We start from the raw sequence: 23,029 nt of genomic DNA on the forward strand, positions 1-23,029 counted from the left end.
CTGAAAACATCTAGCTCAAAGCCTTAATTGAATCAGACATTTAGACGTTTTTCTGGTTGGATTAAGGTTGTGAGCTAGACTGTTTTTTGAGTCATTTTTGGCAAAACGTCCCAATTCGGACTTAGACATATTGAAAATGCCCCTCAATGTCTACAGTACTTTAGTAAGCAGGTGAAAGCTTGGCTCTTCTCCCAAACCTTTAGTGGAAGAAGTAACTAATTTGCTAGTCATACACAAGAACTAACACTGGTTTACACATACTGTAGTAGGACTTGTATATCCACTCCAGCCCTAGCAGAGATTACATTCATGCACCTTTCTGACTTCACATAAGAACAAATTTGTTCAAGACAAACTCATCAAGCTACAGAGCTCCCTTCCGCTGAACAATTCCAGCATTAGTGATTTTATTAGTGCCTTGGATCCGGGGCCTGACGGCAAGCCAGCAGACAGTTTGCTCTCAAGCTTTTCACCTCTTTCCATAGATTCCGTCAAGCTGGAGCTTCGCAGATTTGTCAGGAAATACTGCAGGTTGGATATGTGCCCCAATTATTTACTCCAATGTGCCCCTGCCTGTTTCCTAGATGACTTGACACTGCATCTCAACTACATGCTTGGTAATGGCAATTTCTCTGTAAGCTATGGTAACATCTTAGTTACCCCAGTACCCAAAGATGCCAAGAAAAAGAGTAGTGATCTGTCCAATTACCGACCAATAGCATCTATTCCCTTTTTTGTGAAACTCATGGAGAGCTTGGTGAATAAACAACTTAGTGAGCACTTGGACAAGTTTAATATTCTGTAAACCTCGCAGTCGGGATTTCGACCGCTCCACAGTACTGAGACTGTGCTTGTCACTCTCCTATCCAACTTTAAGAGGGAAATAGCTGTAGGGAAGAGTATTCTCCTCCTGCAGTTCGACATGTCAAGTGCCTTCGACATGGTGCACCATGGCATCCTACTGTGGCTCCTAGACTACTTTGGTGCCAGTGGAAATGTACTAGCCTGGCTGAGAGGCTTTCTAACATCAATAACCTACCAAGTAAACACCAACTCTAACTTATCATCTCACTGGAAAGCAGACTGTGGAGTGCCGCAGGGTTCCCCACTATCACCAACCCTCTTCAACATGATGCTGATTCCTTTGGCAGCGGCTCTTTCCAAACTGGGTCTTAACTCATTTATCTATGCTGATGATATCACTAGCGTCATCCCTTTTGAGAAAGACCTAAATGAAATAACCAGTAAGATCTGGCAAGGCTTTAACACCATGCTCGATTGGGCCAACTCATTTTGATTCAAATTCAATGCCAAGAAAACACACCGTTTGATTCTCTCCTCTCCCTACAACAAACTCAGACCTCCTACATTAATTACTCTTGAGCTCGTCCTGCCAATCTCGGAGTCCTTACAAATTTTGGGAGTCATAGTTGATAGATCCTTGACATTGGAGCAGCAAGTGAACTCTACAGTCAAGCAAATGTTCTTCTCTCTCTGGAAGCTTAAGCGTATCCAGCCTTATTTCCCTAGAGAAGTATTCCGCAACCTAGTCCAGTCCCTAGTTATAAGCCGTCTCGATTACTGCAACAGTATCTACGGGGGATGCACAAGTATGCTCCTAAAAAAATTGGAAACTGCTCAGAACACAGCAGCCCGACTCATCTTCGGTAAATCGAGATTTAATAGTTCGAGACCACTGCGTGAGAGGCTGCACTGGCTACCTGTGAAGGACCGCATCGCTTTCAAGATCTGCGCATTGGTACACAAAATCATCTATGGAGAAGCCCCTGCTTATATGGACACTCTTATTAACTTGCCACCCAGGAACTCCCACAAGTCAGCTTGTTCATACCTCAATCTCCACTACCCAGCTTTTAGTGGCCTTAAATATAAGACTGTCTATGCTGCACTCAATTGTGGAACGGGCTGCCTCAGGTGGTCAAATTCACTCCTGATCACCCGACCTTCAAGAAGCGACTCAAGACCTTCCTTTTTGGTAGAGCATACGCAGTGAGCCCGCCTGGCGCCACATCCTTCTAAACCACGGCTATCCTAGTGACAAATGTCACCTTCTCCTCTCTCCCTTTCCTTTCTATGTTATTTCTCTTTCCCTTTCACAACTCTGAATATTGTATTTTGAATTAATGTTTGCTTAATAGACTACTGTACACCACATTGAGCCTGCCTCTGGGTGGGAATATTGTGGGATATAAATGCCATAAATAAATAAATAAATAAAATAAATAAATAAACAAACATAAGATAACATAAGAGTAGCCATACTGGGTCAGACCAATGGTCCATCTAACCCAGTATCCTGTTTTCCAAACAGTGGCCAAGCCAGGTCACAAGTACCTGGCAGAAACCCAAATCATGGCAACACTCCATACTACAAATCCCTGGGCAAGCAGTTGCTTCCCATGACTGTCTTAAAAGCAGACTATGGACTTTTCCTCCAGGAATTTGTCCAAACCTTTTTTGAACCCAGATACGCTAACCGCTGTTACTACCTCCTCTGGCAAAGAGTTCCAGAGCCTAACTATTCATTGAGTGAAAAACAATTTCCTCCTGTTTTAAAAGTATTTCCATGTAACTTCCTCGAGTGTCCCCTAGTCTTTGTACTTTTGGAACAAAAAAAAATCGATGTACTTCTACTCATTCTACACCACTCAGGATGTTGTAGACCTCAATCAAATCTCCCCTCAGCCGTCTCTTTTCCAAGCTGAAGAGCCCTATAGCCTTTCCTAATACGAGAGGAGTTCCATCCCCTTTATCATTTTAGTTGCTCTTCTTTGAACCTTTTCTAATTCCGCTATATCTTTTTTGAGATACGGCGACCAGAACTGAATGCAATACTCCAGGTGCGGACGCACCACGGAGCAATACAAAGGCATTATAGTCCTCTTATTTTCTCTGTCTTCCACCTTCGCTTATACCCTATGCTGTCTATTAAAATGTTTTGTTGCATGTTGTGTTGACATTGTAAACAGCATACTATATCACAAAAGAGAGGGTAATACAGCATACAAGCATACAATATAGACAAGAAAAAGCAACACTGGGCCTTCAAGAAAGAGACAATGGCAGTCCTTTATTGTGAAAAAGACCACTTTTCACACAGACAGTCTCTGTTAGGATTGAACAAACCTCAGTGGTGGCTGGCAATTCACTCAGACTGTCTGAACATTCCTGCTCATATATTGTGAAGACACACTTTGATCCCTGAGGCAGGCGCTTGTGCACCGAAACACGGCCCGTGTTGGGTCTTTTTCACAATAAAGGACTGCCATTGTCTCTGTCTTGAAGGCCCAGTGTTGCTTTTTCTTGTCTAAACATCATACTATGCCATGCTATTATCTGAATGTTTTTATTGCTGTAGTGGTCTATTGCCTATGTTCAACTTATTTTTGTACACTGCCTTGGGTGAATTTCATCTTGTCCCAATCTATGTATCTGCACTTGGGGGCCCTTTAACTAAAGGTGTGCCATGCTGCAATGGGCTTGCCGTGTGGCCTTATGTATGCGCCGGTGCTAGTGACTCCACCAGTGCATGTCATTTCTAGTGCTCCTGGAAATTAGCTGTAATTTTTACCGCCAGGTTAGCGTGAGAGCCCTTACCACCACCTCAGTGGGTGGCGGTAAGGGCTCCCCCGTAAATGGCCACGCAGCAAGTGTTTACTTACTGCATTACCATTTCTTTTTTCAGGCTTTTTACTCACTGTGGTAAAAGGCACGCAACAAATCCACGCACTGACGCTACTGTAAGGCCACTTCTACCACAGCTTGGTAAAAGGGACCCTTGGTCCCTCAGCTATACAGTAAGCTGTATTGTAGAAAAGCATTAGCATCATATCTATGCTAACTGAATGTTCTAATGCGTGCTTATTAGGAGTATCATTAGTATTATTCTAACATTGTATTATATCTCTGGCATTTGAATTTCAGTGTTGTTAAATGTGTATATTTTTCATATTGTTTCATGATAGTCCTATTAGGCTTCAATTTGCCGTTGTCAAGTTTATCTCATTCAAGGGTCCTTTTACTAAGTATGGGTGTGTGTGTTTAGCACGCACTGGGCCAGTTTTTACCGCATCTGGGAAGAAGGACTTTTTTTCAATGGGCCGGGGAAAAGTGGCCTGCGGTAAAACTGAAACCAGCATGCGCCTACATACTGCCTAAACCCTTAATACCACCCATTGATCTAGCAGTTCCAACTGCCGATTAATGCCGGAAACACCGTGTGCAGTAGGAAATATAAAAATGATTTGTCCCAGCGGTATGGGCACACACCAAATCGAAAATTATCACCAGGGGGTGTGCTAGCCTGGCAGTAGTCTCATTTTGGTACTCTTTGCTGCAGGTAGAGGCTGCCGCACCTTTGTAAAAGGGCCCCTTGTTGTTTTTATGTTTATACTTGGTCATTTTACTATTGTTATGCTGTTAACAAAATTGTAAGTTTTATGTTAAACTGTACCTGCTATACACTGTCTTGGGTGAATCTCTTCATAAAAGCAGTTAATAAATTCCATTAAAGAAAATAAATAAAAAGGTGGTAAATAAATCCTAATCAATCTATCAATAAATTGTGCATTGTTAATGCAATTGGACTTGTCCTCATTATTCAATGTTGTTGATCATCACTTCCCATGGAGACAAGGGGACAGTATCATGGATCCTCAGAAGCTTAGCCGAGATTGGGAGTCGGGGCTGGTGTTTGGGAGGTGGGGCTAGTGCTGGCCAAGACTTCTACAGTCTGTGCCAAACAAATCAAGGTAAGGTATACACAAGAAGTAGCACATATGAGTTTATCTTGTTGGGCAGACTAGATGGACCGTGCAGGTCTTTTTCTGCCGTCATCTACTATGTTACTATGTTAATGTTACATAAATTAGAAGTTATTGGTATTACAGAAACAGTGAGGGCTTGTTATCTGTATTTTTGAAAAATCATTATAGAGCAAAGAGACATGGGTGGTATCTTTATCCTGGAATCCGGGTTGTGGAGTTCCCCAGGTTCCCCCTTTATCTCCTATTCTATTCAATGTATCTGTTAATTAGGCCTGTTATTTATAAAACATTGATGATAATAACATAGTAATATTGTAGATGATGGCAGAAAAACCTGCACGGTCCATTCAGTCTGCCCAACAAGATAAACTCATATGTGCTACTTTTTGTGTATACCTTACCTTGATTTGTATCTGCCATTTTCAGGGCACAGACTGTAGAAGTCTTGCCCAGCACTAGCCCCGCCTCCCAACCACCAGCCCCGCCTCCCCCCACATATTTCCTATTATTTCTTCTATTGATAAAACATTTCATTTTGTGTTTTTTTCAAAACGGTTGAGGTTCAGGTTATGTACAACAGCAACATAACAAACATGCAGCCCTGTTTACTAAGCTGCGTTATAGGCACACTAGCATTTTTAACACACGTTAACCATGTACGTTCCTACAATATCCCTATAGGCGCCTACACAGTTAGCGTGTGCTATAATTGTAGATGCGTTAAAATGCTAATGCGCCTTAGTAAACAGAGCCCATGATTCTTTTGGATTTACAATAACCTTTGCATTGATTGTTATTACAGATTTGTAACCATAAAAGTTTTCTAATTAACAATACATAAATAGAAATTCTCATTGGATGTTAACCCAGCTGTTCAAATTAAATACAAAAAGCTTCTCTTCTATGGGTGGGTGGGAAAATAGTCTGAGGCCATCAATAGGGGCAAATATAGAAGATAAACAAATTTGTCTACAAACAACTGTTTGCAATTTGGGAGTATTTGGTTTTGGGTGGGGAAGCTCAGATTCATCATCTTACATCTATAGCTTTTTAAAAGTTACATTATATACATCAAATTAATTCTTATTTCTCTATAGCTATTTTACAGAAATTAGCCGATGTTTGTATTTTTTTCACCATCTGATTATTATAATGTTTTATGCTTGGGAATTACAAATAAATTACTGTCTGGCTTGCAGTTAATTCAGAATACGGTAGCAAGGGTGATTCTATTTTAAATTTAAATATGCTAGGATTACTCCCCTATGACATTATTAATTAGCTACTGACTAATGCTCACATTGAGTTAAAATATTATGTATTGCTTTTAAAAAATTTAAATGGGATGAGTCCACTTTATCTGGTCTCCTTAATATGTGTGATATCTCAAATTAGACCTAGTAGGCAAATACATTCTAATAAATTGGATTTGTCATTGGCTGCATATATAAGGTTAGCAAAATCCCATAAGAATTATTTAGTGCTGTACACCTAATTTATGCTTCCTTGTGAATGAAGATATGAATGAATTTATGTGAGATTTCATAGCCAGCTGAAGGCTTGGTTTTTCTTTTCGAAGCATATGGAAGTCTCAAAATGCTCAAATGGATGTCCATATGCTTGAACATCCAAATCCTGATTTTGCAAAGGCAGAAAAAAGACATTCCACACTCACTGTGTCCAAATAGCCAAAGGGGCATTTTGTGGGTATATTTGGGTGGGACTAGGGAGGGACCAAAATCAGAATATCCAACACTAAAAACGGGAAGAAAAAGTCCAAGCCTAAAACAAAGGACATCCTTAGACCTGTTTCAATCATAGCAACAAAGGGCATTTTCAATATAATGTCTAAGTCGGACTCTGGATGTTTTGTGCTAAATGTCCCAAATCCGAATAGGAAATATAGACATTTTGAAAAATCAAAACATCCATTTTTTTTTTTCAAAATACCATTTGTAACAAGGTTGTGTGTTCTGTGCATTTATCTTTCAGGCCATTTTCAAAAACAAAAAACATATAAGTGAAAAACAGAGAAAATCAAGCCATTGAAATGTAGGAGGGGGTTAGCATTTTTAGTAGGACTGGTCCCCCAGACATATCAGGAGAGCAATGGGGTTACCCTTTGGGAGCACTGCTGTGGGCTTCATATAAATGCTCTCAGGTACACATCTCACTGTGCTCCCTTATCTTGTCTGCTGAGCCCTCCAAAACCCACAGAACAATGCACTACCCCCAACTGTACACTAACAAAGCCCTTATGGTTAAAGGGGGCACCTGTATGTGTGGTACAGTTGGTTTCTGGTGAGTTTTGAAGGTTCACAGTTTCCACCACAAGTGTACCAGTTAGGAGGGGTATGGGCCTGGGTCCACTGTCTATAGTACAGAGCACCCACCATGCACTACTCCGTGGACCGGCATGCTGCTCTAATGGACATTGGTATAACATCTGAGGCTGTCATAGAAGCTGCTGAGTACTATTTTTATCACATTTTTTGATGGTGGGAGGTGGGGTCAGTGACCATTGGGGAGTAAGGGGGTCATCCCTGATTCCCTCCAGTCTGCCCAACAAGATAAACTCATTTTACATGGTATGTGATACTTTATATGTATACCCGAGTTTGATTTGTCCCTGCCTTTCTCAGGGCACAGGCCGTAAAAGTCTGACCAGAACTGTTCCTGTCCTAAAAGTTCTGAATCTAATGTTGAAGCCCCTTAAAATTTACACTCCAGCCCTTCCATATCTATTGAACCATGATCAGGGTGCAGACCGTAGAAGTCCGCACCAGGATTGGTTTACTCTCCAATTACCGGCGTTGCCACCCAATCTCCGCTAAGATTCCGTAGATCCATTCCTTCTAAATAGGATTCCTTTGTGTTGTCCCACGCATGTTTGAATTCCATTACCGTTTTCATCTCCACCACCTCCCGCGGGAGGGCATTCCACGTATCTACCACACTTTCCATGACATTACTCCTGAGTCTGCCCCCCTTCAACCTCAATTCATGTCCTCTAGTTCTACCACCTTCCTGTCTCTGGAAAAGGATTTTTTGCGGCTTAATACCTTTCAAATATTGAATGTCTGTATCATGTCACCCCTGTTTCTCCTTTCCTCCAAGGTATACATGTTCAGGTCGGCAAGTCTCTCCTCGTACGGTTTTGCAACGCAAATCCAATACCATTTTCGTAGCTTTTCTTTGCACCCGCTTCCAGTCTTTTTACATCTTTAGCAAGATACGGCCTCCAAAACTGAACACAATATCTAAGTGGGGCCTCACCAACGACTTGTAAAGGGGCATTAACACTTTCTTTCTTCTGCTGGTTATAGTATTTGCCAAAACTGTACTTTCTGAGAGCTGAAGGAGGAATGGATCTTACAGAAATAAATTACACACATGCTGCTGGATTCTATATATCATGCCTTAATTTCTGCATGGAAATCGAAGTGTATTCTATAACAATCTGCGTAACTTAATTGGTTAACTACCTAATCAGTGCTGTCAGTTGGATGCTGAGCAATTATCAGCACTAATTGGCATTAAGATTCATGCGTAGAACTTGCTAAGCATATTTTGTAACGTTGCATAGTTGAAAAGGGGCAGGGCATGGATGTTGCTAAGATCTATGTGCATTGATACAGAATACGCCCGCTCTCCCCCGGATTGTATATAGTGCGCCTAGAGATCCATGCCAAAATTGTCACGGATTCTATAACAACGTGCACAACTTAATTGGCTTAATAAGCTAATGAATGCTGATAACAGCATAAAGCAAGCAATAATGAGCACTAACTGGCACTAATTAAAATTTAGGCACACAGCTCGCTAAGCATATTCTGTAACAAAGTGCGCCAAACTTCTAAAGTATGCAGACAAAAAGGGGCATGGTTATGGGTGGTGAAATGGGCATTTCATAGGCATTCCAAAATTTATGCACAAAGTTATAGACCATGGCCCTCTGCACCTAAATTTATGTGCCGGGATTTACGCCACATTTTTGTTGGCTGAGATATCAACTAAGCGTATTCTATAATTGGCGCCTACATGTAGGTACCAATTATAGAATACGCTTAGTCGGCACTGAAATCAGTCCCAAAGTTTTAGGTGCCAGATATAGAATCTCCTCCTCTGCGCTGAATTTAGGCATAGGGATTTACGCCAAGTAAAATGTGGTATAAATGGCCACAACTAAATTTGGTCACATGCAGAAATTTAAGCCTATAAATGTAGGCATACTTTAGAGAATATGCCTAGGCATATTTTTTTCTGCAATGAATTTTCAGGCGTCATATATAGAATTTAGCCCATAGAAGCACAATCAAGGACTTCCATGAATATTTAACAGCATCAACAGATCCAAGCATGAAAAAGGTGTTGAGATATGAAAGTAACCACCCATAATTGGTCTCCATCCTTAAATTAAGACAAGCATTTGAAAAATAGAAAGAATGAGGGAAAATCCACCAGCATCTTTCAGGAAGCAAGCAACAGAAATTGCTAAATGAGACATTTTTTCAAAGAATCAGACCAGCAAGCAAAAAAGAACAGGTGGTAAATGCATAAATACAGTGAGAAATACCAAGCGCTGTTTAGGAACCTTATGTTGATCAAAACTGGACATAGGAATGGAATTTCAGCTCCGGCCCGCCCACCCAAGCGCGCACACACACTGCCTGCCCTCTTTTCCTCCAGGCCCGCGCCAGCCCCAGCTCCCATTGCCGGCCATTGCTGCTTTTCCTGTTGAGCAGCAGGGCCAGCGCTACAAAAAGAAGAAGCGCTCAGCTGAGCGCTAACGACAAAAAATGTTTTAAAAAAAAGCGCGGCACCGCAGGCAGCCTTGAGGCATTGGCTGCTGGCTCTGCAGGCTCCTCCCATCTCTTACATCACTCCCCTGGAGCGAAGCAGGGGCAGTCACGTAAGAGACAGGAGGAGCCTGCAGAGCCAATGCCTCAAGGCTGCCTGCGATGCCGCGCTTTTTTTTTCAACATTTTTGTCGTTAGCGCTCAGCTCAGTCAGCTGAGCGCTTCTTCTTTTTGTAGTGCTGGCCCTGCTGCTCAACAGGAAAAGCAGCAGTAGCTGGCAATGGGAGCTGGGGCTGGCGGGCCTGAATCGGGCGGGCCCAAATCGGGAGAGGGAAAACGATGGAAGGATGGGGAGAAAGAAGGAAACAGATGGAAGGATGGGGAGAGAAAGAGGGAAAAAGATGGAAGATGGCAGGAAGAGAGAAGAGGGAAACAGATGGAAGGATGGGGAGAGAAAGAGGGAAAACAGATGGAACTATTACTGGATTTAGTGGAATATAAGAACATGAAAAATGTCAGGAAGTATTTCTTCACGGAGAGAGTAGTGGATGCTTGGAACGCCCTACCACGGAGGTGGTGGAAATGAAAACGGTAACGGAATTCAAACATGCGTGGGATAAACATAAAGGAATCCTGTTCAGAAGGAATGGATCCTCAGGAGCTTAGCCGAGACTGGGTGGCAGAGCCGGTGGTGGGAGGCGGGGCTGGTGGTTGGAAGGCGGGATAGTGCTGGGCAGACTTATACGGTCTGTGCCGGGGCTGGTGGCTGGGAGGCGGGGATAATGCTGGGCAGACTTATACGGTCTGTGCCAGAGCCGGTGGTGGGAGGCGGGGCTGGTGGTTGGGAGGCGGGGCTGGTGGTTGGGAGGCGGGGATAGTGCTGGGCAGACTTATACGGTCTGTGCCCTGAAGAGGACAGGTACAAATCAAGGTAGCGTATACACAAAAGTAGCACATATGAGTTTATCTTGTTGGGCAGACTGGATGGACCGTGCAGGTCTTTTTCTGCCGTCATCTACTATGCTACTATGTTACTATGATTAGAATCGGCCTTCTCCTATCTGGGACTCCATCTTTGGAATTCTCTTCCAATGGAACTTCGCACAGAATCATACAAAAAATTCAAAACTTTAGTAAAAAGCATGATTGTTCTGTCCCCCTTTTGATTAACTTCCAAATCATAATCTCTTTACATCTGCCCCAATTTTCTCTCTTCTTTTCTTTCCCTTTACTGCTCTTTTCACTCTCTCCCTTTATGATTATAATTTGTTTTTCCCAATAATTTCATTCTCTTTTATTTTTTTGTAAACTGCCTAGCGGCACATTGTGCATTATGGCAGTATATCAAATTCTCCAAAAAATAAATAAGATTAGATTAGTTAAGGGAGAAGAACATGGAAAGTAAAATCATTAAATTGTTCTTTTTTTTCCTTTCATTTGTGTTTTAATTATATTTCTGAGGCAAAATAATCATTTTTTAGTCTTTCTAAAGCTTCTTGTGTTTTGCTTCTATTGCCCATCAATAGGAGAATAAACAAAAGGAGATGTGTACTGCAGATCTTAATAAAGTTCCCCTTTTACCATGCGCCGAGTCCCCCTTTTACTTCCACCAGTAAAAGACTTTTTTTTTTAGGAAGGAAATAGCCGTGTGGTAAGCTAAAACTTGCCGCGTGGCCATTTCCTGGTAGAACCTTTACCGTCCCCTATTTAGGAGGTAGTAGGGGCTCTGGTGGTAGCCCAGTGCTAGAAAATGTAAAAATATTTTCTAGTGCTAGAATTGGCATGCAGCGGGAGTCGGAACTATTGCTGGACTCCTAGGCCAAATTGCCGCATGCCAAGCTGCCGATATCCCTACCACCCTTTTGTACAAAGGCCCCAAAATATTGTAGCTGAATGTTAGAAGCAGCAGGCTTAGAACCAGAGGAGCCAGTTCAAATCCCAGTGCAGCTCCTTATGATCCTGGGCAAGCCACTTAGGGAGTCTTATTAATAAAATGCGCTGAAAAATGGACTGCGGTAGTGTAGGCGCGGATTTTGGGTGCACGCAGAATCATTTTCAGTGCACCTTTAAAAAAGGCCTTTTTAACATTTTTGCAGAAAATGGACGTGCGGCATAATGAAAATTGCTGTGCATCCATTTTGGGTCTGAGACCTTACCGCCAGCCATTGATCTAGCAGTAAAGACTCATGCAGTAACCGGGCGGTAATGACCTACATGTGCCAAATGCCATTTGGCTCACATCTGATACATGCAGCAGAAAATAAAAATGATTTTTCAGCCATCCGTATTGGACGCACGGCAAAAATGAAATTTCCACAAGAGCCACATGGTAGCCATGTGGTAACTCCATTTTGGTGCGCGTTGGGAGCGAGTAGACGCTTACATTGCTTAGTAAAAGGGCCCCCTAACCCTCCATTGATTCAGGAACAAACCGAGCCCTCCAGAGACAGAAAAATACCTATGGTACCTGAATGTATACAGCTTTGATAACCTGCAGGCAGTGTGTAAGAATTAAATGAATAAAATGTTATTGATAGGAAAAGTTTCAATGTCTACTGATTATTCAGTACATTACATGGCAAGGCACAAGATTCTTGAGTACCAAGAAATGCAATAAGAGACCATTAAAAAGTAGCAGAAATATATAGAAATCATTCCCATAGTGCTAAGCACCACAGGCCTGATTAAAAGTAATTTTCAAGCACATTTTGCTATGTTGCCGATACATATTACATTTGTAACATTGGAAACTCCAGAAGGAAGCTCTCCTCAGTACAAGGTAAGTATTACGGTGAGCATTAGCAGCAAATCTGAGAGACAGAGAACATAATCCACATTCTCTGGTTTAGGAGTGAGGATTATTATTGTCATGGTATGCCCAAAACAAACCCATTTTGAAACAGGTGCACTGAACAAATCAAACACAGGCTGCAACAGTATAAGCTACATATACTGCAGATACAGAATGGACAGCAGCAGTGCACACTTCAGACACACATACATAAACACGTGGAAACCTGTAGAGCTCCACTAAGGTATTTCTGTGTCCATGGAGCCCTTTAACTAAAGTATAATAGGTAGTTAACATACAAAGGAGTGCACTTTAAACTCAATCATACAAGCTTGGCAACTTTGCAAATTTTTAATGGTTAATTAAAATTTTAATTTACCAATTCATGCAGTAAGGGGTCCTTTTTCTAAGATGTGGTAAAAAGAGCCCTGCGCTAGCAGCCGGGGCTATTTTTGCTGAACGCTGAGGCCCTTTTAACCGCAGCGGCTATAAAGGCCAAAAAAAGATATAGCCATTCGGTAAGATTGCAGGGGAGGGGAGCACTTACCGCCCATTAAGGTGGCAGTAAGGGCTTCCGCGCTAACCCAGCAGTAACTAGGTAGCGCATGGTGCTGCCTAATTAAAACTGGGTAACTAGTACCAGAAATGCCGCACACTGGGGGCTCCCGTGTTGGGCCAGCGGTAGCTCCAGATTGGCACAACTGTAAGCCTGCAGGGGGCTTACTGCTTCTTAGTACAAGAGCCCCTTAATGCGTGCTAACAATTAGCATGCGCTAAATGTTAAGAAGCTCATAGGTATAAAATGGACAGCATTTTGCAAGCACTAATCATTAAAGCATCTTACTAGAAGGCCCTTAAGAACCAGGGCCGTGCCAATGCGGTAAGCGGGGTAAGCAAGGCAGGGGGCGCCTGCCTTCGAGGGGCGCTGCTGCCTGCTGTCCGCTCACTTGCAAAACCTTTTAACTGGAGTTCCGATTCTCCTATCTCCCCTGCCCTCCTTTTCATGGTAAACCGGGAAGTGAAGGCAACGCAGCAGTATTAACTGAGGCAGGCAGGCTCTTCAAGTTATTTGAGAGAATACAACCAGATTGCTATATATGCTTTGGTTTGGCGATAACTCCTCACTCAGGGTGAGCTTCAGAGCTTGAACAGCATTCAAATTAAAGAGAACCTGAAATTTTAAAAGTGCTAAAAATAAGTTTTAAAAGTATTTGCATTAAATCTAATTGCAGAATTCAGGTGCTGGGAGTCTATACTTGGTTGTCATATGCTCAGATTTGTTTAAATCATATGCAAATTTGTCCGTTTTTGGGAGGTTCTCATTTGCATATTTATGGATAAAATGATGGAATGTTTTCAGCCTTAATGTTATGTTATGGCTCTGATCAAAAGTGTGAAGTTTGGTCCAAAAACGAAGGGTTTATCTAGTGTTTTTGACTAAAAACCCAGTGGCTGTGTGTTAATCTGCATTCAAATAGAGCTCTCTGATTGGATAATCAGCTTCTGTTAGAAATCTGCAGGGAAGGGAACAGAGTGAGACAGCAACTGACCGTCGGTTTGGCCAAGAGAGACATGCAGCTGTGAGTTCCTGTGTGTTTGACTGAAATTATAAAAGAGTGCCTGATTATGTGGTAAATGAGAAAATATGAATGAAAAGAGGTTGGTGGAGATTGAAGTTTGAGTCTAGTGAGAAAAGGATCTGAATATTTCAGGATTACTTGAAGTTTATGAAGAATAGAAAAGGTGAATTTCAGTTTAAGAGTGTTTAAATCCTATAACTATATAAAGGCTAGGTAGATTTAAGTGACTGTAAGCAAGGAAACCTTAATATTTGATCTGAAATAAATATTTGATCTGAGATAGTTGATCAGAGATAAATGTTTGATCTGAATTATATCCTTTGGTGCAAAGGAGATTAGAAAAGAATCTTTGGAAACTAAGAGGACTTTGCTCACATTTTGAATTAGCATTCCTATTTTGAGTTGGAAATCTTTGAAGTGTTATGAAAATACATTTTGCTTTAATGAAATTGCTAAACTTTAGAGTCAGAGACTTATCAATGAGGGATACATACAGTGCTATTTTTTCCTGAGGTCCGGCTTACTTGCCTGCTCCCTTCTGTTCCTGCTCTGCTAGACGGAGGGGGGGGGGGGGGGGGGCGCCAACTGATAGTCTGCAGGGGAGCACCAGAGACCCTAGGCACGGCCCTGTTAAGAGCATTATGTTACTAGGCATCATAGATGGAGAGTGGGCATGGAAAGCAAACTGCAGGTAGCCTGCAACATAAACCATGCATTGACCAGTGCTTTTGCAGTTAGCACAGTTCCATTTAGCTCCTCCTAAATTGGAGGTGCTAAGTGCATCCATGTTAAATGTGATCAGACTACCACAGTAGCATAGCCAGAGTTTAATTTTAGATGGGCCTGGAGATGGACTGGGTGGGCACAGGCCTCGCATTTCCTCTCCACCCGCTACCACCCCCCCCCCCCCCCGCATTTCCTCTCCATCCGCTACCCCCCCCCCCCCCCCCCCCCCCCCCGCGCACTGCGCGACAGCCCCCTGCACATGGTCAGTTCTGGTCATTTTTACTGACCTGCAGCGCCGTTCACCCTCCAGCACAGGCGATTCCCATAGCCAGCCTTCTGCCAGCGCGCATCGTCAGAGCCTCTTCAGAGGCACGTCCCGCCTACTCTGCAACTTCCTGTTTTCCGCAAAGGTGGGACGCAGGAAGTTGCAGAATAGGCGGGATGTGCCTGAGAAGAGGCCCCGACGACGCGTGCTGGCAGAAGGCTGGCTATGGGAATCGCCGTTGCTGGAGGGAGAACGGCGCTTCATGGCAGTAAAAGTAATCTGGGAACAAGAAAAGGACATGGTGGGCATGCACTGACTCCATGTTAATTTTTTAAAATTCCTTTAAACCAGGCCAGTGAAACTGACAGGAAATTGTAGGACTCTCTCAGCCCCTCCCAACAGTAATAGAGTTACTTCCACTGGCTGTTTTTAACTCTGTGAATTTCTGATACAACTGGAGAAAAGGATTCAGGGGTCCTTTTACTATGGTGGACTGAAAATAGCCTAGTGTAGTGTAGGTGCGGGTTTTGAGTGCGCCTGTAAAAAATGCCTTTTAAAAATTTTTGCTGAAAATGGACGTGCAGCAAAATAAAAATTAGCATTCGTCCATTTTGAGTCTGAAACTTTACTATCAGCCATTGACCTAGTGTAAAGGTCTCTCGCGTTAACCATGCAGTAATTGCCTACGCACGTCAAGTTGGAGTTACTGCCCGATTTTCGCTGCGTGCCAGAAAATACAATATATTTTCGGCGCACATAGCAGATGTGCATAAAAAGTGAAATTACTGCACGGGCCACACGGTAGCTGGGCGGTAACTCCAAATTAGCGTGAGTAGGTGCCTACACGACTTAGTAAAATGGCCCTCAGTTAACAGTTGAGATGGAGCTACGGAGAAGGCTAGGCTACAGCAATCCATTGGATTCAACCCCTGAGAATCAGGGGCTCCAGCCAGCAGGAATATTTCTAAACCAGAAATCAGAGCTGAAATGCTACAGAGCTTCATTCAAAAAACTATTTCCCGCTTTGCAGCTAAAAGGCTCCTCTGAATACAGAGTTCCCTGCCTGAATAAAATCACTGAAGACATTGACAAACATGGTTTAATGGGACAGAGTCAACATGGATTCAGCCAAGGGACTGTAACCCAGTGGATGATACATTCCCCCCCCCCCTTTTTTTAGTACCTGGGGTCCAGGCTCCAGGATTCCAGTGGTCACTGGTGGCCAGCTCGGTGTCCTGGTTTGGCTCCAGAGGCAGTCCTAGGTCTCCAGATCAGAGTCACGCTGTCTGCGTCTTGCTGCAGCGTTGCCTGGCTGAGGAGCACTGTTTCCCAGTTGGGTGCGATGAACAGAATGGCCGGTGTCAGCCTGTGGAGGAGGCTATGCTGATGTGCGCCTTTTCAATAATGCGCGGCATCGCTCCCAAACTGGCACTAGGCCCAAAATGAAGCAGGGGGTCTCGATTTTTGAGGTGCCCCAGCAGGAGTTCCGCTGCTACCACGGTAAATCACAGTGGTTTGCTGCGGCCACAGAGAGACCTCCGGGACCCAGACCGGAGGTGGAGGTCGAGTGAGGACCCTTCAAGTAAGGGGTCTGATGGCCCAAGAAATTGCTTAGTTTATTTTTTAATGTATTTTTTTGGTCTTGTTGGGCTGGCATTTAAAGGGTTAATTTTTGAGGGATTCTAATGGTAGTTTTGGGTCCCTGAGAACCTCTTTAGGAGGTCTAGTACATTGAAATTTTTTGAAAAAATTATTTTGGGGGTTAAATGAGAAGGTTTTGTTTGGGCCAATTCTGAGCTTAGATTTGTTTTTTGAGTCGGAGTCACTCGGGCATGTGTGTGGGGCAATGCAGAATTTTATTAGAGTTTTATAGAAATTTTGATAGAGATTTATGACAAAAAGGTGAACATCTTTAAATGTGTATTTAAATTTATTAAAAAAATACTGTATGTGTAGTTTGACAGCACTAATGGTTTTTTTTGTTACATTTGTATCCCACATTTTCCCACCTATTTGCAGGCTCAATGTGGCTTACATAGTATTTATTTATTTGTAGCATTTGTATGCTTACATTTGCCGTAATGGCGGTTATAGGATATTTTGATCAAATTATATACGAATCTTTATGGTATTTTTTCAAAAATGTAACTTTTTTATTATTTTCAATGGAGAAATTATTTTCTAAAATGGAGACTGTGAAAAATGCTAATTAGGATCCATGCCATCCTGTGTTCTGAGACCTGATTGGCTAGCAGAGGACAACTTGTGACTCAGAGTCACCCTCTCCCTCAGCAACAGTTTGCCTGGGAGTGGATATCAATAGAAATCAAACAAAATAAAACATGGAAAAGACCTTTTTTATTGGACATAACTTAATACATTTCTTGATTAGCTTTCGAAGGTTGCCCTTCTTCCTCAGATCGGAAATAAGCAAATGTGGTAGCAGATAGTATATGAGAGAAACATCAAAGCATTACTTTGACAGTCTGACAGAGTGGGAGGGTGGGGTATGCATGGGGACATCAAAGCATTTCATTGATATTCTAACAGAATGGGTGTTGGTAGGTGAGAGGGGTAATAAACAGAGAATACAGCTTTATGTTTTATAATGAGTTAGAAAACCCAGATCCTTATTAAGTCCTGTTTGTTGGGTGTCAAAATATTCAATCATTCTTATTTCAAAGGTCTTACGTTCCTGTATTGTTTTAAAATTACCTTTCAGTATTCTTACTGTGAAATCACTGGTGCAGTGTTCTGGTCTTGTGAAGTGTTGGCCCACAGGGGTGGGGCCTGACTGGCACCGGCTATTTTCATGTGATGTCTGTGCAGATTGAATCTTGTCTTAAGCATCTGGCCTGTTTCTCCAATAAAGCATCCTTCGTTACATTTTTACAATGAATGATATATACCACATTGGAAGATGAGCATGTAAATAGTCTTTTATGTTGAATATTTTTCCTTTGTGAATGACTGTGGGGTCTTGTGAAATGTTTTGGCATAGTTTGCAGCTGGCTGTGTTACACGGAAGCGTGCCCTTTTCTTTTTCCGTCTGTGTTGGAAGTTTACTTCTGATCAGCTTGTGTTTTAAATTTGGTGGCTGTTGGAAGGCCGCACTGGTGGGGATGGGAATATCTCTTTCAGTAATTCATCTTCCTGAAGTAGTGGCTGTAGGTCTCTTATGATTTTTCTCAGTTTCTCCAGCTCTGGGTTGTATGTCACTACAAGGGGAATTCTGTCTGTGCCTTTTTTTCTTTGTACTGTAGCAGATTTTCCCTGGGTGTTTTGAGGGAGGAGGCAATATTCTTGGAGATTATTTTGGGGTTGTAGCCTTTCTGTTTGAAGGATGCAGTCAGGGTTTCAAGGTGTCTGTCTCTATCCTCTGGGTCCGAGCAGATACGGTGGTATCTTGTGGCTTGGCTGTAAATAATGGATCTTTTTGTATGTGAAGGGTGGAAGCTGGAGTTGTGGAGAGAGGGGCTAAAGACACTGAAGAGTGAGGATGTATGTGCTCTGACTGCATGATAGAATTTCTGAGACAGAAGGTATTTGAAAGTGAGTTTCTGCAAGTGTTTGAGCACTGAGTGAAGGTGAAGTGAGCTGGAAGTGAAAGGTGTTGGATATGAGCACAGAAAAAAAATCTAAATTTGATTTTTTGTTGTTACTTGTGTGCTGTTTAAAAATTTGCAGTTAAGACTGAGGTAGAGAGACCAAATGCATGACTGTGTGAAACAAGTTTGTTTAAGAGGATTAATCCCAGTTAAGCCACTAGGAAAACTGGTCTCCAAGGCTTAAGGTTAGGCCTGGGGTATTGCAGCTTGTGTATCCTGCATGATCTGCTGGTGTGCTAGTGTTGGAGATTACATGCTTTTAGAGAGACTGAGTTGCTGCAGGCAGTGTGACTGCAGAATTCAATGAAGAGTGTCCTTCCTTAGTTACGGCACCCAGTAAAAGAATAGAAGAACTATTTAAGGTTGCAAAATTTTATTTATTTTGTCAGCTAGAAAGCCACAGTTATCCGTGTACCCCAGCTAGGGCAGTTCCTGGTGTTAGACAGGAAGAAAGTCTTTTTTTTTTTTGCTGATTTTCTTTAAAACATGAGGCAGTAGGTTCCTCAACTGAAAGAAAAAAACCTGAGCTCTGTCTAGTGGCTTAAACAAAAAAATCTGGATTCAGTGCTATCTCATTGTGACGCAGAATGGAATACATACAATTTTTATGATACTCGGCAGTGGCGTAGCCACAGGTGGGCCAGGGCCCACCCACTTAGGGCTCAGGCCCACTCAACAGTAGCACACATTTAGTGGTAGCTGGATTCCAAGCTCTGTCAGCTGAGGACTTCCCCCTGATGGTAACTAAAACGCTACTCTCTACGATACTGGCATCTGCACATGCTCAGTTTTCAGCGCATGCCTGCTGCAGACTGTCAAGGTGGAAAGAAGCGTTTTCTCACCAACTGGGGTGGGGGGGGGGGGGGGGGGAGGTAGAACACTTGGTGCCCACCCACCTCTTGCCTAGGCCCACCCAAAATCTGTTGTCTGGCTACGCCCCTGATACTCGTCACTATAAATGACAAGTATTCTTCTGTTTCAACTATAATGGAGTGCAGATTGCTTTAATGATAAGTGATGTTTCTTACGTTGTGCTCAATGAAGGACTCTGGTAAATTAAATTAGTTTTGTCTTTGTGTAAAGTGCTCACTCCCTTTATTTTTTATGCTTTAATAGCATACTGCACGGTAACTAGAAATCTGTTTCCTTTTGGTTAGGTGCTGCGTCTTTCGTTTAAATACATATTTTTCTTTCACTGTCTCTGATGAATGTCTTGGTCTGAGTAAGTTTTATTTCAGCATTTACATCTAAACGATTTACTGCATGAATGCTAAACCTGTTTCAGGTCTGCTTATCGTGCATACTTGTATATAATGCATAATATGACATATTCTCTTACCTTTGCTGATAAGTTTAGTTTTCTTGTTAAGATGAAAAATTCCGTTGATTCTGCTAATCTGTGTACGCATACTGAGCACTTCCAATGCAAACGGAGACCATCATAGATGTGTGTCAGGCCTCCCGAGGGCCGCTCCGTCTGATGAACGCGAATCATGAAGGACAGTCAGCTCCAACATTCAAGCAAGGAGAAGAAAGAAGCTCCAAGAAAGACCAAAGTAAAGATAAGTCTGTACTTCCATGCACAGCTAAGGAAAGGACACTGAGAAGTCACAGAGTTTAATCTAACCTGTTCCAGAGACTGGATCTGGGTGTTCGCACCTGAAATACATAAATTAATTAAAAAGAATCAATTCTTGAGACATACACAACAAAGGAAAGTTATAACTAGAGAGTAGAAAGAGCAAATAAGATAATTTGGACATACTTATCTGATGGTTTCACTATTGTTCCTTAGCAATACTACTGCACCTATTAGAGAAATGTCAGTTGTTAGTGTATGTTTAAATGTATGTTTGCAACAAAAGAACCTAATGTGTTAACAACGCCACATTTCTACCCAAATTGGGTTTAAAAAAAAAAACAAACTAGTAACTTGTACTTACCATCTGTCTGGTTACTGGGTCTTAATATCCTTTTAGTTTCCTGTCCTCTCCATAGTTTAGAACTTTGGAGATGAGGTTAGTTTAATTGTCTCTGAGCTCAGAGAACTGCAAGCTTGAGGTATTTGGCCACGGGTAATTGAGCTTGCAGGGCCATCTGAGACTCAGAAGCTACAGGATGTCTTGCCTCACCAATTTGTATAATTTCTTTGTGTAAATAAACGCGGATTAAGGTGAGCTGTTTGGTTTAATGTTGTAAATTGATTTTATGATTAAGTATGTATTTTGTAATCCACATAGTTATTACACAGAATATAAGTAAATAACTAAGTTAACTAAACTAGTGTACCTAGATTTTCAGAAAGAGTTTGACAAAGTCCTCCATGACAGACTCCTGAAAATTAAAGAGTCATAGGATAGGAGGCAATGTTCTGTTTGGATTAGGAACTAGTTGATGGATAGAAAACAGAGGGTAGAATTAAATGGCCAATTCTTTCAGTGGAGGGTGAATTATTACTAGTTCTCTCAGTGGAGGAGGATAAATTGTGGAGTACCCTAAGGATCTGTATTGGCACTGGTGCTATTTAACATTTTTTATTAAGGATCTGGAAATGGGAACAAGCAAGGTGTGCTATTCATAGTTGTTAGAAAGCACGAGGGTTGTGAAAAATTGCAGGAAGACCTTAGGAAGTTGGAAAACTGGGCATCCAAATGGCAGATGAAATTTAATGTGGACATGGAAAGTGAGCACATTGGGAAGAATATTTGTTTTAAAAATTGCAATTATATTATTGTGAACGGTTTAGTGCCTTCAGGCATAAATGTGGTTTATCAAATGAATAAATCAAATCATAGTTAGTTGATGCTAAGATCCACCTTAGGAGTTGGCATCCAAGAAAAGATCTAGGTGTTAGGTAGACAATACACTGAAGTCTTCTGCCCAGTATGTGGCGGTGGCTAAAAAAGCAAACAGGATGCTAGGAATTATAAGGGAAGGGATAGAAAATAAGACAAAGAACTTGGCTGTTTAACAAATATTTGGTAGTTCCATCTAACTGCTAGTCTTTACTCGCTGAAAATGATGTGTTTTATAATGTTGCTGTAATGGTTTATTTTGCTTCTCATGTATTATAATGGGTTTTATATTATGTTTTATGGAAATTGTATGTATAGGGAAATTTCCCTTTCTGTCTTCTGCTCTGATCTGGTTGGTTGGGCGGAATATAAATGTGTTAAATTAAATTGTAATGCCTCTGTATCGCCTAACATCTCCAACATATCACAATGAGTCTCATTTTTTTTGCTTGTTTACTGTTTTGTTCTTTCAGTCCCTTTTGCCTGCCAGCTCTTAGTAGCTAGTGATTTGACCTAGACAGCACTATAGTCCTTACTAGTGCTGCAAGGCCAGATTAATTTGTGTTTGAAATAAATATGATTTTATTAAATTGATTTCTGCTTAATGATCAGTCTGATTGCTTATTCTTGTAAATGCCTTGTCTGCTATAGTGTGCAGGACAGTTAATAAATATGACAGTAAAGATGTTAGTGACTGAATAATGTCTATTCTCTGAAATATTTTGGGGTGTAAAGGGGTTGCAAAAAAAACTCAGGGAACTACTGTCTCCTTTGGTAACAACCAATCATACTTAGCTGGCACAAGTCCCAGAATCCTGATTCCAGGTACTGGAGAGCTCATTCCCACAAAACAACTTCAGAAACCTGAAGGAGTAGTGGGCCTTGGGGCTGCAATCAGGTTTTAAGTTGCTGGTGCTGGGCAGTGTTTTAGTAACAAAGTAAAAGTAACACTTTACAATACTTAAGTAAACATTCCAGTACTTTTACATGTTACTGAGTACATGATAAGACTGAGCACTTTTACTTATAATGGAATATAATCTGCACCAATTTTAAACAATTTACCTTGTTACATTTCAATTTCATTACAAGTAATATGGTGGCTGAAGTAGGGCCGATCCTAGGCAGGAGACAGGAGTGGCCGCACAGGGCCTCATGCTCCCTGGGGCCCCCTGGGTCAGCAGCATTAGTAATCTTGCCTTGGACCCCCCCCCCCCCCCCCTCACAATGTTACCCAGTCTTGGCTTTACCTTGAAGTTGCTGTGCAGCAACCAGCAGTCCCCATCACTCCTGGCCAATTAGGAATCCCCTTTTAGGAGCCAGACAGACTCCCTGATCAATCACAGCTGCACTACACTTTTGTAGCTCAACTACATGAAAAAACTGTGTCTGAGTCCAGAGAAGTGCAGGCAGCTGTGATTTCGAAAAAATGGAACCGATCCAGCGCTCAGCCCAGCTCTCTCATCAAAGCGAGTCGGGACACTTCCTCTGCGATCTGGTTGCCCTGCCCAGGTGCTCTCAGGTGGCAGGCTGCTTCCTCTCTGAGTCCAGTTGGTGCTCAGCCCAGCTGCACCTCTCAGGCTTCTGCCTTCAGGTTTGTGGCTAACCTGGCATCGGTTAAAGTGGGTTGCTTGTAGTAAGAATAACATTATTTATATTTTATCCATATCCTGATGGA

At 42.1% G+C, this 23,029-nt stretch overlaps 1 protein-coding gene across 8 annotated transcripts in view; it reads right to left on the minus strand.

Annotated features, from left to right (window-relative positions):
* CADM3 (cell adhesion molecule 3) overlaps positions 1-23,029 on the minus strand; it is a 656,955-nt gene that overhangs the window by 376,427 nt on the left and 257,499 nt on the right. The window lies entirely within an intron of this gene.

The sequence above is a fragment of the Microcaecilia unicolor genome, chromosome 14, assembly GCF_901765095.1.
Source record: "Microcaecilia unicolor chromosome 14, aMicUni1.1, whole genome shotgun sequence".
Classification (NCBI taxonomy): Eukaryota; Metazoa; Chordata; class Amphibia; order Gymnophiona; family Siphonopidae; genus Microcaecilia; species Microcaecilia unicolor.